Source organism: Somniosus microcephalus, chromosome 2 (genome assembly GCF_052327205.1).
Source record: "Somniosus microcephalus isolate GS21.2 chromosome 2, FLI_Smic_1.0, whole genome shotgun sequence".
Classification (NCBI taxonomy): Eukaryota; Metazoa; Chordata; class Chondrichthyes; order Squaliformes; family Somniosidae; genus Somniosus; species Somniosus microcephalus.
The window spans coordinates 263,348,299-263,365,169 of record NC_140988.1 but is presented as its reverse complement, the minus strand read 5'-3'; the positions used below and the strand labels follow the sequence as shown (position 1 = coordinate 263,365,169).

At 43.9% G+C, this 16,871-nt stretch overlaps 1 long non-coding RNA gene across 1 annotated transcript; it reads left to right on the top strand.

Moving 5' to 3' along the window:
• The first annotated feature begins 5,193 nt into the window (after positions 1 to 5,193).
• LOC147123365 (uncharacterized) lies at positions 5,194 to 7,771 on the top strand. Its single transcript, XR_015074323.1, has 2 exons — positions 5,194 to 5,517; positions 7,252 to 7,771. It is a non-coding gene; the product is annotated as an uncharacterized LOC147123365 (long non-coding RNA).
• The last annotated feature ends 9,100 nt before the right edge of the window (positions 7,772 to 16,871 follow it).

Genomic DNA, 16,871 nt, shown 5'->3' with positions numbered 1-16,871 from the left:
TGCCCAGCGCCTTCTTCGCGACCGGACCTCCCTCCTCCCCCCCGCCGGAGGCCAGGATGGCATCGACCTCCGACGACGACCGCGCCCCGGTAGCGTTGGATCGAGCGGGGGCGCGGCTAGACCCGGAGGGAGGAGCGGCGGCGGCGCCAGCCTTGGCCACGCCAGATGACTTGGCGGCCTTGGAAGCGGGGCAGTTTTTGCGCACGTGCCCCACCTCCCTACAGGCGTGGCACCGCACGCCGTCCGTCGTCCAGAAGACGCGGTACGGGGTCCCCCCGTGGAGGACCGTGAAAGCCCCGTCCGTCTCCCCCTCCCGCGCCAGCTGAACAAAGGCTTGGCGCCGGAAGGAGAAGACATGGCGAAGGCTGCCTTCCCGGAGCCCGAGCGGGATCGGGGAAATGCCCGACCTCACCTCCCCGAGTTGACGTAGGTGGGGGAGGAGGAGCTCACCGGTGATATAGGGCGGGACGTTCGACAGAACGACCCTCTGCGCGGTGGCCTCCAGCGGGTCCACCGGCAGGAAAGTCCCGCCCACGGTGAGCCCCTGAGCGATGGCCAGGGCCACCGCCCGCTCGGACTGCAGGAAGAAGACAGCCTTCCCGTACATTTTTGAGGCGGCCACTATGGCCGGAGGGCCGACAACCCCGGCCATAGCCTTCACGCACGCCTCAATAGTCATGTCGGGGTGGGTGTAGCTCTTCACCCCGAGCTTGATGGTCATCAAGCGGAACGGCGACGGGGCAGCAGCAGCAGCGGGAGCGGCCGAGGCTTTGGCCGCCGCCGCCGCCGCATAAGATCTCGCCGGCCCCGTCGCCGCCGCGGATGTAGACGCCATAGTGGGGTGGATCTTAAAAAAGAGCCACACACACCCCAAAAGTCACAGGCCTGAAGGTGTTAATGGCCTCGGTTATTGTGTTTTTCCCAAGAGCAGAGGGAGTGTAAATTAACTGGCCCGCCTCTCCCCTTGATGGTATTAATTGGGAGGGGGGGCCCTTCCTTCCCTCTGCTCAATGGGTCAATAGAAAAAAAAAAAAAAAAAAAAAAAAAAAAAAAAAAAAAAAAAAAAAAAAAAAAAAAAAAAAAAAAAAAAAAAAAATAAAAAGGAGGTGCCTTTTGGAGAGGCAGAGTGAGGACAAGGAGAGAGAAAGAGGGGGATGGGAAGAAGGGGGGGCCGCAAAGGCAGGGTTCCCGCTTAAGGTGTTGGTCGGTGGGTGGGCGTCGGCTGGGTGCACTCCCCCGATGGAAATACAAAGTCTTAAGCAGCAGCTCTTCGGGCAGGGGGAGAAGACGTCTTCACCTGGGCAGGCTGGAAAAAGCCCAGGCTCAGCCCACACAGGTCTTCTCGACGTGCAGAAACAAGCTTCACCTGGGCAGGCTCCAGCCAACCCAGGCCAGGCTTCCGGCCCGTCTTCCTTCCTCCCCCCGCCTACAATGCAAAGTCTTTAGGGGAGTGCACAGAGACACCCACCTGCAGATGTTTTGAACGTTGCAGCAGCTCCTCCCCTCCTTCCGAGTGGTATTCTCTCCCCTCTCTCCCTCTCCTGGGCTGGAGGCCAAGTTGGGAGGCAGTGATGGAAGGCCTCCTGTAGTTGTGAAACTGGCCTCCTCCTCTGTCCTCTACTCCTCCCTCTCCAGGCACCTCTGTAGTTGAAGTTGGTTGCTGGTAGTGGTGGCCTGGGGTCACTCCTTCCTCTCCACTCCCAGGCCAAGGCAACCACCACCTCCTAAGCACCAGCAGCAGGAACAGCACAACCTGCTCCACAGGCAGCAAGGAACAGACTGAGCACCTTCACTTGTCAGTCTCCTGTGTTAATTGTTCCTAGTCTCTGGTGTTAATTGTTCTTAACCCTGTGTTAGTTTTTAATCAGCCTGTTAGCTGTTTATGGGTGGCACCTGGTTTTCTTGGTATATAAGTTCTGTTGTTGTTTCACTCAGTGCTCAGTCCTCACTAGGGTGAACCAGGGAGTTAGTCTTGACAATGTGCCTTGTCTTGACTAGGTTCTCTGTGTGACTAGCCTTTCCTCTATGGCAGCTTGCCTTCACAAGCTGGCTGCCATAGTTCTCTTGAGCTATGTATCTAAGTCTGTGTTCTAGTTCTCTCGAGCTATGTATCTAAGTCTGTGTTCTTGTTTCTGGATTTAAGATGTATTTAAGTCTTGTTCTGTTGAGCTGCTTGTCTTGGTAAGGTGCTGTTTGGACTAGCGTGTTGCTATGTGGGAGCCGTTGGGATCTTGTCTTGAGCCTTGCATTGATAAGCCGATTACCCTCGGGGTAGCTTGTCTGGAGTTGTGCCTCGGCAAGCCGGTTGCCCCTTGTGGTAGCTTGCCGCAAGCTCAGTATAGACAAGTGGGCTTCCTCATGGAAGCTGTCCTGAGTTCCTATCTTGACTAGCCGTCTTGTAACTTGTCTCTAGTTCTCTTCTCTCTAGTTTTTATGTATATTGCTGTGTCCCTTGTGTTAATCTGGTTATGTGTAAATCTAGTAAAGTTCAAACAAAGTATTGTATATTTGTCTCTTGTCTGGTTTCTGCACTTGGGTCCAGATCCTACCTTTGCCTGGAGAGCACGGCCTCGTATTTATACGGCCCCGTGGCTCCCCAACCCTGACACATAGACATTCCCCTGTCCACTACTTAGTCACCTCTTCAAAAACTTCAATCAGGTTTGTCAGGCATAACCTACCTTTGACAAATCCATGCTGGCTCTCTCTGATCAACTGAAAATTTTTGAGGTGTTCAGTCACCCTATCCTTAATTAAAGACTCTGCCAATTTCCCGACAACAGATGTTAGGCTAACTGGTCTATAATTCCCTGATTTCCCTCTCTCGCTATTCTTAAAAAGCAGAGTGACATGAGCAATTTTCCAATCTAAAGGGATGGTTCCTGAATCTAGAGAACTTTGGAAGATTATAGTTAAGGCATCTGCAATGTGCTCACCTACTTCCTTTAAAACCCTGGGATGGAAACTATCCGGCCCTGGGGATTTGTCACTCTTCAGTGCCATTATTTTCTTCATTACTGTTAATTTACTTATGTTAATTTTATTGAGTCCCTGTCCCCTATTCAATATTAGTTTCTTTGGGATTTCCAGCATGCCATCCTCTTCTTCTACTGTAAATACTGATGCAAAGTAATTATTCAACATGTCCACCATTTCCTCATTGTCATTGACAATATCACCACTTTCAATTTTCAAGGGGTCCAACATTGCTCCTGCCCACCCTTTTTCCTAATGTGACTAAAAATTCTGTATGTTGATTTTGATATCAGTTGCAAGTTTCTTTTCATACTACCTTTTTGTAGCTCTTACTTTCGGTTTTGTGACCCTTTGTTGTTCTTTAAATCTTTCCCATTTGCCAGGATCTGTGCTATTTCTTGCATTTTTGTATGCCCTTTCCTTTAGTTTTATGCTGTCCCTTACCTCTTTAATTGTCTAATTCCTTTAGGGAAGGAAATCTGCCATCCTTACCTGGTCTGGCCTACATGTGACTCCAGACCCACAGCAACTCTCGACTCTTAACTGCCCTCTGAAATGGACAAGCAAGCCACCCAGTTGTATCAAAGGGCAATTAGGGATGGGCAATAAATGCTGGCATTGCCAGTGACGCCCACATCCTGTGAATGGATTAAAAAAAACTTCCTCATCTGAGATCAGGTAACTCCGCACAGACAAGGGATGGAATCTTCAACCTTCTTGTTCAATACAACTCATTGCCATACCATTGTACTCATAGAAGTTACATTTTATTATCCTGGTTTTATAATAAACATTCAAAAGGCACAGTAGGTAAAAAAGTAAAACTAATTTATATGACTTTTAATTCTTATAACCTAACCCACTATAAATAATCAAGCAAGTAAAGCTATCTAAAATTGACATCAACCTCTTAATGATCATAAACAGAAGGCTGGCGTTTCCGGATACAGTTTCAGTAATAGTAATAAAGGCAGGTAATACTGATGCGATAAAGTCAGTAATTAACTGGCACTGCAACTCCTCCGTTTGCAATTATAAACAAACTTTGAACGTTTAAACGGTACAGAAATGAAATTGGGATCTCTAATTACCCAGATTCACCTGAAGCTTACTAAAAAAACACTCTGGAATTTGCACGCGGGTTCTCCCCCTTCACCCCCACCACCTCCTTCGCAAATTACTGTACTGGTTTTCCATGTATATTACACACCAGTCAATACACACCGAACACTCAAGTCAAAATAGGATGATATTGGGACACACAAACTTCGCTAACAACCAACAACCCGTAATCTTTATTTTGTGGGGTCTTTCATAGGTAAATGTCACACGAATCGGCATTTGAGTTCATGATGATTAAGATCGAGTCAAACACTTAGGTGCAACTGCAAATCTTTTCTAGTAGCATACCGTGCACATCGCGCTTGGCAACTTGGACACGGCAATAGTCTTATGCTGAATATTCAGTGTGTAAGCTCCACAACTGTCTATCGACACCGGTTCAGCATTGTATTTACATGCGGATGCCCCCGTGAAAACTAAAAGCGCTCAGTATTCACAACACACCATTTAAATCACTCCTCTGAAGGATTAAAAGGCATTAACAACCCTTTCAAATCGAGTTACATTCCCATCGCGGCTCGGGTTCTTTGAAGCGAGTAGCCCGCAGAACTGGTTGGCTGCCTGGGCGATACGGCACCCGAGCAAGTTGCAAAGTGTCAACCTTATGTGAAGTGAGCCTACCGTCTGAATCCCTGAAAGGAAGAGGGCCAGGACATCCTGGACTTCTTGAGGCCGGGTCTGTCTCCGGTGTCCATGGCGTAGGTCTGCATAGCTCGGTGCAGCAGGTACTTGTCGGTGTCCGAGAAGCCGCGCTGCTTCACCTTCACGTGAGCTCTGGGCTGTTTCCACAAGTGTTTGGGAGCTTTGTTGGCGGCAGGCAGTGCGCTGCAGCCACTACTCCCAGCTTCCATTATTTTCAGTAACAACAATTAGTCACTTTCACGTCAGTCAACGGTTATGTGCAGACGATTTTTTTCCCGTCGCGTTTAAGAATTTGGCTGACAGAGAGCTGGGTGCTGAAAGTTGGACAGCTCCCTTTCTACTTCCTCAACTGCGTCCTTTTTCGCCCCCAAATCCTTATTGTTGTCACTTATCTGTTTACAACAACATTAAAGTGACTTTTCAATTAGAATTATTCTCCAATCACGTTACCAGTTTATCTATCTAAATTTCTGCACTATTGCATTTTTTTCCACTAATGGAAATGAAGTATGTGAAACAATTCGACGTGGATTTTGTTTTTAAAACCTCTTTCTGCGCGGCAGTAAAGCAGAGCGAGGGAAACGAAACTTGTATGCTGCTTGTTCCGAGTTGTTGAGGAGAGAGTGTGCCGTGTGATTTGTTGCAGTGCTGAGCAGGAGTCAGACTCGCGCCTCTGGCTCTCACCTTGTGCAAAGCCCGCCTCCTCCGCCGCCCTTCACTCTCGGCACTGGCAGTTAGGAAAAGCCAACAGACCCTGTACTTCGTGTCACGAGATAGGTGGGTTGGCAATGATCACATCCTTCAAAAAGTTCTTTTAAAAACTCATTAAGAAAACAGCGACGGAAGTATTGTGTGGAGATTCCAATTGGTCAACACATTTCCGTCGTTGATGTCTTTTTACAAATATTTACTGAGGCAGATTCTCAAAGATTCGGCATTTTTACCTCTCTTGTTCAAATAGGGACCGAAGGGTAGAGTTTATCAGTGAAAGTGTGGAGATGGGACATGTTATCCGCATTGTATTACATGTCATTGAAACACACTGAGGTGAGCATATTCATAAATATAGATATAACGGAAAATCTGCATGGCAATAGCCATGTTTTCAGCTTAATTTTTGTTTTGAATTACAAGCAGTGAAAAGATTACACAAATAATACTATTGTAGTGAACTATTTTATAGATAGAGGAAGAAAGAACTTGTATTTATACTTTGCCATCCTGTTTTAATAGGCAATATAGGGAGGGCTGATTAATAAATGATAGCACAACACAAGCACTGGGAAGCATCTCCTACTCAAGAGCATGTACTCTGTATCCTTACTGCTCTGGATGACAACAAATAAATTACTATGTTTCTTGTTTTCTGGTTCTCAAAACTGGTTTAATGCTACAAATTAACCTTGATCCTTAAAAGAAAGTCGAACCTTCAGACTTATAACGAGTATATCAAACTAAAGTAACTATTTCAATGGCATCATTATTTTCCTGGCTATTAACAATTATTTTTGTTGTATCACTGATAACAAATCTCACTTTTGAAAGTCACCTGAATGTTTATAACTTGCTCCAAAGTGGTAGTGCAGCAGCAGCACAGTACAGTCACACTGGGGCATTCTAGAGTCACTGGAAACTAGTTCAGAACTCTAACAGGTATAAAAACAAAGCTTAAATTACCAGCTTATATTTGCCTATATTACCAACCTATTTGTAAAGAATAAACAGATTTCAGCAATTTAGACAATATAGAAATGTCTATCGAAGAAATAGGAGTTAACATTACATTTTCTTGTTAGTAAATGGAAAAAAATTCACTGCTGGTTACTACCTGAATATGTTTTGTGAAAGACGTTTGTATTTACAATGTGCAATTAACATTTAATATTAATATAATTCATATGAATTTGTTGTACATATTTTATTTTACTTAATGTAAACCACTTAGTATAATAACAGATGGCACATCTGTTTCATGCATAGCAATGGTCACACACAGATTGTGTGACAGCTGTATAGTAGAATATACTGCAATTGTAGGTGGTTTTTCTTCTGAAAGGAAGAGTCTAGCATGCCATTATGAATAAATACTAATTTATTCAAAACATCTCTGACCAACGACCACTCAATCATCCTCACAGTTAAAGTACTATTGTGGATTTCCTGAATTTAATACATTTGCTATGTTTACCTCTTCTATAATGATACTTAATTTAGATAATATTTCTCTGTCACCACTCATTTCTTGCAAGAAAGCAGCAATGAGCAATACACTGTTTTAAAGATACAGGCAGGAGAACATATTATTAGGTGAATGCTGACTATATCCTTCTAGCTACTGCTCCTGCATTTGTCACTGTTAAATGTCAATACTGAAACAATTACTGATCTTCAACATATTGTCAAAAATGATTTCTTCCACGATATATATTATTAGTGACTTTTTTATGTGTTGCTTTTAAAATGTAAGCCCTTTTGTCCCATTTATTTTACATTTTCTTCTCCTTTGTTTAGGTTTTTATCAGCTAAACAACAATGCCTCATTCAAACAGGCAAGCAAGCAGTCCACTTCCAGCACTCTGACAATGCTGCTGTTGAGTCAACTACTCGGCTGCTGGTGTAAGAGCAAAATACGGTGACTCATCCAGCAATTTTCCATCCACCCCTAACTTCCTACCCTTCCATGGCACAGGATGTTGGAGAATCAGAATACTGCACTACCGTCTCAACTATTCAATATCCTTTATTATGACTTAATATCCTTGTCCTTTCTCGGATTTGTAATAACTGACTATCGCTGTCAAGTTTTCTAAGTGTGCCCTGTGTGACAATTTTTATAGATTCTGTGATTTATGTCATTTAGATATTAGCAGCATATGACTGGTGAAATAGGCACAATAATATTCAATATTTAACAGTGATTCTTTGGACTCATTGCGATAATTGATTTTCCAAATTTATGATGTACTCAATCGTATTTACATGGTATGATACTTTAACTACTACCTAAATTAAACTAGAAAATTACAAATGATTCAGGATATCATTCAGTTCATGGGAGTAGATGACTCACATTGAAATTATGATTCAAAAATATTAGTGACATTTTACCAGGCTGTAATATCTTGTTATGTACAAAAGGTACAATATATAGTATTTTTCTTAAATTTAATGAAGATATGTTAAATATTTAGTTTTTCTTTTTGGAATTTAGATTCAAATTTGAATTCCAACATTCTGATCTTCCAAATACAAACTTCAAAGAAAACAGGAAAAAATATAATTGCTTGGGAAAAATAACAGGAAGAGCTTCTCTGCACCACCAAGAAAACAGATTCTCTGGCCTGCCAGTAAAATTGACTGCTGAACTAAACACCTTCCCCCTGAGAATTGCATACATCACTCAAAAATCACCAGCCAATGGGTGCTGCTGTTATGAGGTGGATTGGATGTATAAATCACAATCGGGCTGAAATTATTCTCAAACGTAGGTAGTGCATTAAATGGGAGTTAAAATGCAGTAAGTTTGAACACAAATTAGCACACAATTGAAAGACATAAATGCACTTCAGGTTCATATTTATAATTGCATACTTTGTTGTGTAAATAAGTTTCATCAGATGTAAAGCAATCAAGTTAACTGATCACCACTTCTGGCAAAGCATTTCACATTCCAGTAACTCTGCATGAAAATATTTCTTCCAATCTCACCCTTTACGTATCTTGTGCTTACCTTAGAATCATTGCTTCTTGTCTTCAATTTACCCACCAATGGAAATAACCTGTGATTACCTCATCTATTCTTTTTACCATGTTCAACTCCTCTATCAAATCCTCTTCAATCTTTCTGCTAAGGAGAATGCAACCTAGATTTTCTAGAATAACAACAGAAAATGCTGGAAATACTCAGCAGGCCAGGCAGCATCCGTGGAGAGAGAAACAGAGTTAACGTTTCAGGTCTGGGACCCTTCATCAGAACTGGAAAAAGCTGGAGATGTAACAGATATTAAGCAGGTGCAGAGACCGGGGCGGGGGGGGGGGGTTTAGGAGGGGAGGAAGGAATAGAAAGAACACCCTGTACTTTTGTAAGAGGCAGGAAAGATAAAATGTTGCAAATGGGAATGGCAAAAATCATACTGCATGAAAAATGGGGGCAGGGATAATTATCTGAAATTGTTGAACTCAATGTTGAGTCCGGCAGGCTGCAAAGTACCCAATCGAAAGATGAGGTGCTGTTCCTTGAGCTTACGTTGAGCTTCATTGGAACAATGCAATAGCCCGAGGACAGAGAGATCAGAGTGGGAGTGAAGCGGTGAATTAAAGTGACAGGCGACCGGAAGCTCAGGGTCACCCTTACGGACTGAACGGAGGTGTTCCGCAAAGTGGTCGCCCAATCTGCGTTTGGTCTCCCCAATATAGAGGAGACCACATCGTGAGCAGCGAATACAGTATATTAAATACAAGAAGTACAAGTAAATCGCTGTTTCACCTGGAAGTGGTGTTTGGGGCCCTGGACAGTGGGAAGGGAGGAGGTAAAAGGGCATGTGTTGCATCTCCTGCGCTTGCACGGGAAGGTGCCAGGTGACAGAGAAGGGCTGTTGGGGGTGATTGAGGAGTGGACCAGGATGTCGTGGAGGGAGCAGTCCCTTCGGAATGCTGAAAGGGGAGGTGAGGGGAAGATGTGTTTGGTGGTGGGATCACGTTGGAGGTGGCGGAAATGGCGGAGGATGATCCGTTGAATGTGAAGGCTGGTGGGGTGAAAGGTGAGGACAAGGGGAACCCTATCATGGTTCTGGGAGGGAGGGGAAGGGGTGAGAGCAGAAGTGCAGGAAATAGAACGGACACGGTCAAGGGCCGTGTCAACCACGGTAGAGGGGAATCCTCGGTTGAGGAAAAAGGAAGACATGTCGGAAGCACTAGTATGGAAGGTGGCATCGTCAGAACAGACACGGCGGAGACGGAGAAACTGGGAGAATGGAATAGAGTCCTTACAGGAAGCGGGGTGGGAGGAAGTGTAGTCCAGGTAGCTGTGGGAGTCGGTGGGCTTGTAGTGGATGTTTGTTGAAAGCCGATCACCAGAAATGGAGACAGAGAAGTCAAGGAAGGGAAGGGAAGAGTCAGAGATGGACCATGTGAAGGTGAGGGAAGGGTGGAAATTGGAAGTAAAGTGAATGAACTTATCTAGTTCAGGGCGAGAGCAGGAAACGGCACCAATACAGTCATCGATGTACCGGAAAAAGAGGTGAGGGAGGGGACCTGAGTAGGACTGGAACAAAGAGTGTTCCACATATCCCATGAAAAGGCAGGCATAGCTAGGGCCCATGCGGGTTCCCATAGCAACACCTTTAATTTGGAGGAAGTGAGTGGAGTCAAAGGAGAAGTTGTTCAATGTGAGAACAAGTTCAGCCAGGCGGAGGAGGGTGGTGGTGGATGGGGACATTTTCTAGCCTTTTCTTGTAGCTCAGACCCTTAATACTTGTTATAATTCTCATAAATAATTACTGTAATTTCAGCTATTAAATCTGTCCTATAGCGAGGAGTCCGATGACGATACCCAAGTCACAAGGCTTCCACCTGAATTATGTGGGCGCCTCAACCACCTAAGAAAACAGTGATGTTAAAAAGACCCCGGGGCGGGAAAGGTGCGGTAAGCAATGTTCCCCCTAATTTTTGGGGGCTGTGTGGCTCTTTTAAGGGGCCCATTCACAGTTTTTTAACATTGGAAAAGCCAGTCCCGGACTATGTGGGACCGGCAGAGAGCTGCGCGGCCGCATGGCTTAGAGGGAACATTGGTGGTAAGTCCACAGTTTAGATATTAACTCCCTTCTGCTCGGTTTCTGCCAGGCAGAGAGAATTAAAATTGCCCCTGCTGAATGTTTGAGAGCCTTTCAGCGTGATCTCATCTTTTTCATTACTCAAGTCTGTAATAATATCCATGAAATCAAAACAATAAACATAAGAGATATTGGGCTGTACTTTCCTCCTCTATACCACCCAAAGGTGTGACAAAGGAGCTTGATAGGGGTAAGGTGGTTGATATGGTGCACTTGGATTTCAGTAAGGCCTTTGATACAGTTCCTCTGGAAGGCTGTTACTAAAATAATGAATTCAGGAATCAGTAGAAATATTTTTAAATGGATGCGTAATAGGTTGACTGATTAGTAGTGATACAGGATCAGCCTGGGAGAATGTTACCAGTGGGGTCCCACCGGGGTCTGTTTTGGGACCGCTTTTGTTTAATATCTTTATAAATGATCTGGATCTAGGAGTCACGAGCACAGTGGCTAAATTTGCAGATGATACAAAGCTAATTAAGATGGTAGATTCCAAAGTTGAACAGGATAATCTGCAAGAGGATTTGAATATATTTGGGAATTGGGCAGCCAGGTGACAAATGAAATTCAATGTAGAGCAATGCAAAGTGCTTCACATGTGGACAGAAAAATCTAAGAAAGGACTATTACTTAAATGGAAAGAAATAACATGCATGGAAAATTAAAGAGATCTGGATGTGGGTCCTGCTTGACAATAAATTGAAGCTATTGCAATATTACTCAGTAGCAGAGAGCAAAGTAAATCATTTGTATCAAAAGGTCAATATTGAGCCAAAATAGTGAGGTAATGCTGCCACTTTATAAGTCATTGCTGCGACTGCACTTAGAATACTGTGTACAGTTCTAGTCACCACAATACTTAAAGGATATTGCAGCTACTGAAAGGATACAATGAGAGCCACCAAAATGATTAAAGGGATGAAGGGACTGGATATTGTAAATTAGGCATAATTTCACTGGAAGGAAGAGAAGGTTGAGAGGTGATATGATTGATTATGATATGATTCACCAGGCTGATACCTGGGATGGCAGGAATGACGTATGAGGAGAGATTGGGTTGATTGGGCTTATACTCACTGGAGTTTAGAAGATTGAGAGGGGATCTCATTGAAACTTATAAAATTCTGACAGGACTGGACAGACTAGATGCAGGAGAGATGTTCCCGATGGTCGGGGAGTCCAGAACCAGGGGTCACAGTCTAAGGATAAGGGATAGGCCTTTTAGGACAGAAATGAGGAGGAATTTCTTCACCCAGAGAGTGGTGAACCTGTGGCATTCTCTACCACAGAAGGCAGTAGAGGCCAATTCATTAAATATATTCAAGAAGGAGTTGGATATATTTCTTAAGGCTAAAGGGATCAAGGGATATGGGGAGAAAGCAGGGACAGGGTACTGAATTTGGATGATCAGCCATGATCGCATTGAATTATGGAGCAGGCTCAAGGGGCCGAATGGCCTACTCCTGCTCCTATCTTCTATGTTTCTATTGCTATTTTTAGGATTCTAAAGGGACTAGATAATGTAGACAATGACAAGCTAATTCATCTTGTCCAGAGCAGTAGAACCAAAAGACACGGCCTGTGCTTGAAGGGGGGTAAATTAAAAACTAACCCATTGGAAACAAAGACCCAGAATCTGCTGAAGCAGGGCATTTCACACGGCATGCCTGTTAGTTAGATTTGTTCCTGCACCCTTCAGCTCAAAAATGTTTTGCTCACAAAGTTGCTGGAAGTGCGAGCTGATAACGTCGTGGCAAGGGCAATGGGGCATCTGGTGAACAATGGGACAAACAGTGTATCTCCTTAACCAATGAGATTACAGGATTGAGAAATAAACAGAGAAAGGACTGAGAAGGATGGTGAATTAGAGTGGGTGAATTAGAGTGGGTGAATTAGAGTGGGTGAATTAGAGTGGGTGAATTAGAGTGGGTGAATTCAGTGTCAAATCAGGTACAGAAAGATAAATAAAGACAAGTAAAGAAAGATTGGATTAAGAGAAAAAAGAGACAAAGAAAAGGTAAGAAAAATAAATTTAAAATTTTTAATTTGACATTTAAAAAATCTTTTAAATAACAATTCATAAGCTGAAGGAATGTGACTCCACACTTTTAATTGTTCACAAGAGAGGTTGGTTGGCAGTCATTAACAATTATCATGCCGATAAAAGGGTATTTATGCTGTTAATTACTAGACTTAACTTAATTTCTTCATGAGTGTGGATTTTTGGAATGTGTGCAGAACCAACAGCAGACAAGCAAGTTGCGACTAGCCCTGCCCAATTGGTTGACTACTGGCCCTGTGGGGATTTCTGAGTCAGGCTCATGGTAATAATTGTAATGAGCTCCAGGTATGAATAAAGCTGGGCACTTATTGCTTGGGGGAGGTGGGAAATATGCTGGTTTTGCAAGATTTAAAGTTCATGCAGAATTACTGTAAAGGAGAGGTTATATTATAAAGAGCCCACCCCTTACAGGTTCTCAGTAGAATTTTGTATTGTCAAACACATTTTCAGTTTCCAGAGGAGCTGCAGAAATAGCACCCAGATTTTTGGATGCTTCAGTGGAAGTATTGATTGAGCAAATGTACCAGAGGAGGGTGGCACTCTCTGGCACAGACACACAACGGATACTGCATGCGAGGAGGTGACGATGCATGCAGTAGGTGAATGCAGAGTCACACAGTTGGTGAATGCAGAGTCACACAGTCCGTGAATCTGGATTCGAGTCCAACAGATATTTGCAGATCTCAGCAGGTCAGCTAAGGTTTGACAACTTGCTTTGGCATTATCTTAATTAGCTGTCTAAAGTATGTATAGCACATATGTTTCCTTCCCACTCACACTATCTTGTAGTACTTCGAAGCAATACTATTCATAACAAATGTGCAGCATTATCCACCACCAACTTACATCTGCAGGTGTTCAGTCTGTCATATTCTTAAAAATATTCACCCAAACGAATCCCTCCAATGCAGCTAAAATGATGCATACATATGTTATCACAGCCACTATGGGCTACACCCTGACACTTGCACATGACTCTGTGCTCCTGACAATTCCAACTTTTCACATCAGCTTCTATGTTTGCAGATGTAGGTTGCACATAACTGAAGGGAGTAAACTTGAATCGATAGAAGGCTTTTTAACTTTAGGGAACAGTGATTTCGTGGCAGTCAGCTCTAGATTATTGAATTTCTTTTTTAAAAATTCATTTTTATGGGATGTGGGTGTCGCTGGCAATGCCAGCATTTATTGCCCATCCCTAAGTGCCCTTGAGAAGGTGGTGGTGAGCCGCCTTCTTGAATCACTGCAGTCCGTGTGGTGAAGGTACTCCCACAGTGCTATTAGGTAGGGACTTCCAGGATTTTGACCCAGCGACGATGAAGGATCGGCGATATACTTCTAAGTCAGGATGGTGTGTGACTTGGGGGGGGAACTTGGAGGTGGTGGTGTTCCCATGCGTCTGCTGCCCTTGTCCTTCTAGGTGGAAGAGGTCACGGGTTTGGGAGGTGCTGCTGAAGAAGCTTTGGTGAGATGCTGCAGTGCATCTTGTAGATGGTACACACTGCAGCCATGGTACGCCGGTGGTGGAGGGAGTGAATGTTTAAGGTGGTGGCTGGGGTGCACATAACTGAAGGGAGTAAACTTCTTCAGTGTTGTTGGAACTCCACTCATCCAGGCAAGTGGAGAGTATTCCATCACACTCCTTACTTGTGCCTTGTAGATGGTGGAAAGGCTTTGGGGAGTCAGGAGGTGAGACACTCACCGCAGAAAACCTAGCCTCTGACCTGCTCTTGTTGCCACAGTATTTATGTGGCTGGCCCAGTTAAGTTTCTGGTCAATGGTGACCCCCAAGGGGATTCTGCTGAATGTCAAGGGGCGGTGGTTAGACTCTCGCTTGTTGGAGATAGTCATTGCCTGGCACTTGTGTGGTGCGAATGTTACCTGCCACTTATCAGCCCAAGCCTGAACGTCGTCCAGGTCTTGTTGCATGCGGGCATGGACTGCTTCATTATCTGAGGGATTGTGAATGGCACTGAACACTGTGCGGTCATCAGCGAACATCCCCATTGCTGACCTTATGGCGGAGGGAAGATCATTGATGAAGCAGCTGAAGATGGTTGGGCCTAGGACACTGCTCTGAGGAACTCCTGCAGCAATGTCCTGGGACTGTGATGATTGACCTGCTGGAGATGTAAGAGGCCCCAGCTCTAGCTCACATACGTGCCAACCTAGAAAATAACAAAAACTGACAAACAGCTTCCAAAAAGTCCGCAAAAAGACAACATCTCAAGAAAGGCCCTGATATGTAAAAACAGGCAGTTTCACGAGCTTTGCAACTTAAGTTGTAGGTATGTACAACATTCACTTATATTGGAGAAAAATGTAAGGAGCCCCAAAAATCTGCAGGACAGCTTATGTTGGGATCAGCCCACTGGGAATCCTCTCCACTGACCACAACAAACTTTCCAGTCAGTAGCTTAATGAATTAAATACAGCCAGTAAGGTAATTAAGTATTAAATTCAGTTAGTAACTTAATCATAAAATTCCTTAAGTACTACACAGCAAAATATCTACACAATTAATGTATTTAGGGTATTTTTACATATCTAAGCCCTTAATGTTCATACTTCAGCTCTTTTTCCACATCCCAACTCTTCTAATATTCACAACCCAAAGCTTAATATCCATATCTGACCCCCCTTAATACCTAGTTCTCATGGTCTTATTGGATCCTTTTCAATGTGTATATCCATTCATTTAAATCTATCTACATGACTTATGTTTTTAAATGATTGTTATCTGTACAGAACTTTTTATTACAATACCCTATATAAGCATTTGCAGATTATTTAAGAGCATAAGAACATAAGAAATAAGAGCAGGAATAGGCCACTTGGCCCCTCGAGCCTGCTCCACCATTCAATAAGATCATTGCTGATCTTGGGCTCAAAGCCACTTCCCTGCCCGCTCCCCATAACCCTTCACTCCCTTATCTTGCAAAAATTTGTCTATCTCCACCTTAAATGTATTTAATGACCCAGCCTCCACGGCTCTCTGGGGCAGAGAATTCCACAGATTTACGACCATCTGCGGGAAGAAATTTCTCCTCATCTCAGTTCTAAAAGGGCGACCCTTTATTCTGAAACTATGCCCCCGAGTTCTAGATTTCCCCATGAGGGGAAACATCCTCTCTGCATCTACCTTGTTGAGCCCCCTCAGTATCTTATATGTTTCAATAAGATCACCTCTCATTCTTCTAAATTCCACTGAGTGTAGGCCCAGCCTGCTCAACCTTTCCTCATAAGTCATCCCCCTCATCTCTGGAATTAACCTACTGAACTGTCTCTGAACTGCCACCAAAACAAGTATATCCTTCCTTAAATAAGGCGACCAAAACTGTACGCAGTACTCAAGGTGTGGTCTCACCAATACCCTGTACAGTTGTAGCAGGACTTCCCTGCTTTTATACTCCAGCCCCCTTGCAATAAAAGCCAACATTCCATTTGCCTTTTTGATTACTTGCTGTACCTGTATGCTAACTTTTTGTGTTTCATGCACAAGGACCCCCAGGTCCCTCTGAACTGTAGCATTTTGTAATCGCTCTCCAGTTAAATAATAATTTGCTTTTTTATTTTTCCTGCCAAAGTGGATAACCTCGCACTTTCTCACATTATACTCCATCTGCCAAATGTTTGCCCACTCACTTAGCCTGTCTATATCCCTTTGCAGATTCTTTGAGTCCTCTGCACAACTTGCTTTCCCACCTATCTTTGTATCATCCGCAAACTTAGCTACATTACACTTGGACCCTTCATCCAAGTCAAAAATGTAGAGGCCCATTTTAATCGAATATCTGCATCTATCTACAAATACTTACAAACAGTTTCAGTATTCATTCCAGTAGGGATTTCAATTGCAATCTATACAATTAAAAGTCTCACATCACAGAATCACAGAATCCCCACAATGCAGATAGAGGCCATTTCGGCCCATCGAGCCTGCACCGACACATATCCCACCCGATCCCCGTAACCCCACGTATTTAATCCCCCTAACACTAAGGGTCAATTTATCATAGCCAATCAACCTAACCCGCACATCTTTGGACTGTGGGAGGAAACCGGAGCACCCGGAGGAAACCCACGCAAACACGGGGAGAATGTGCAAACTCCACACAGACAGTCGCCCGAGGCTGGATTTGAACCCGGGTCCCTGGCGCTGTGAGGCAACAGTGCTAACCCTATGCCACCATCCTGCAGGCACCCATTGTGCCACACCTTTTAAAGTATATTACTCT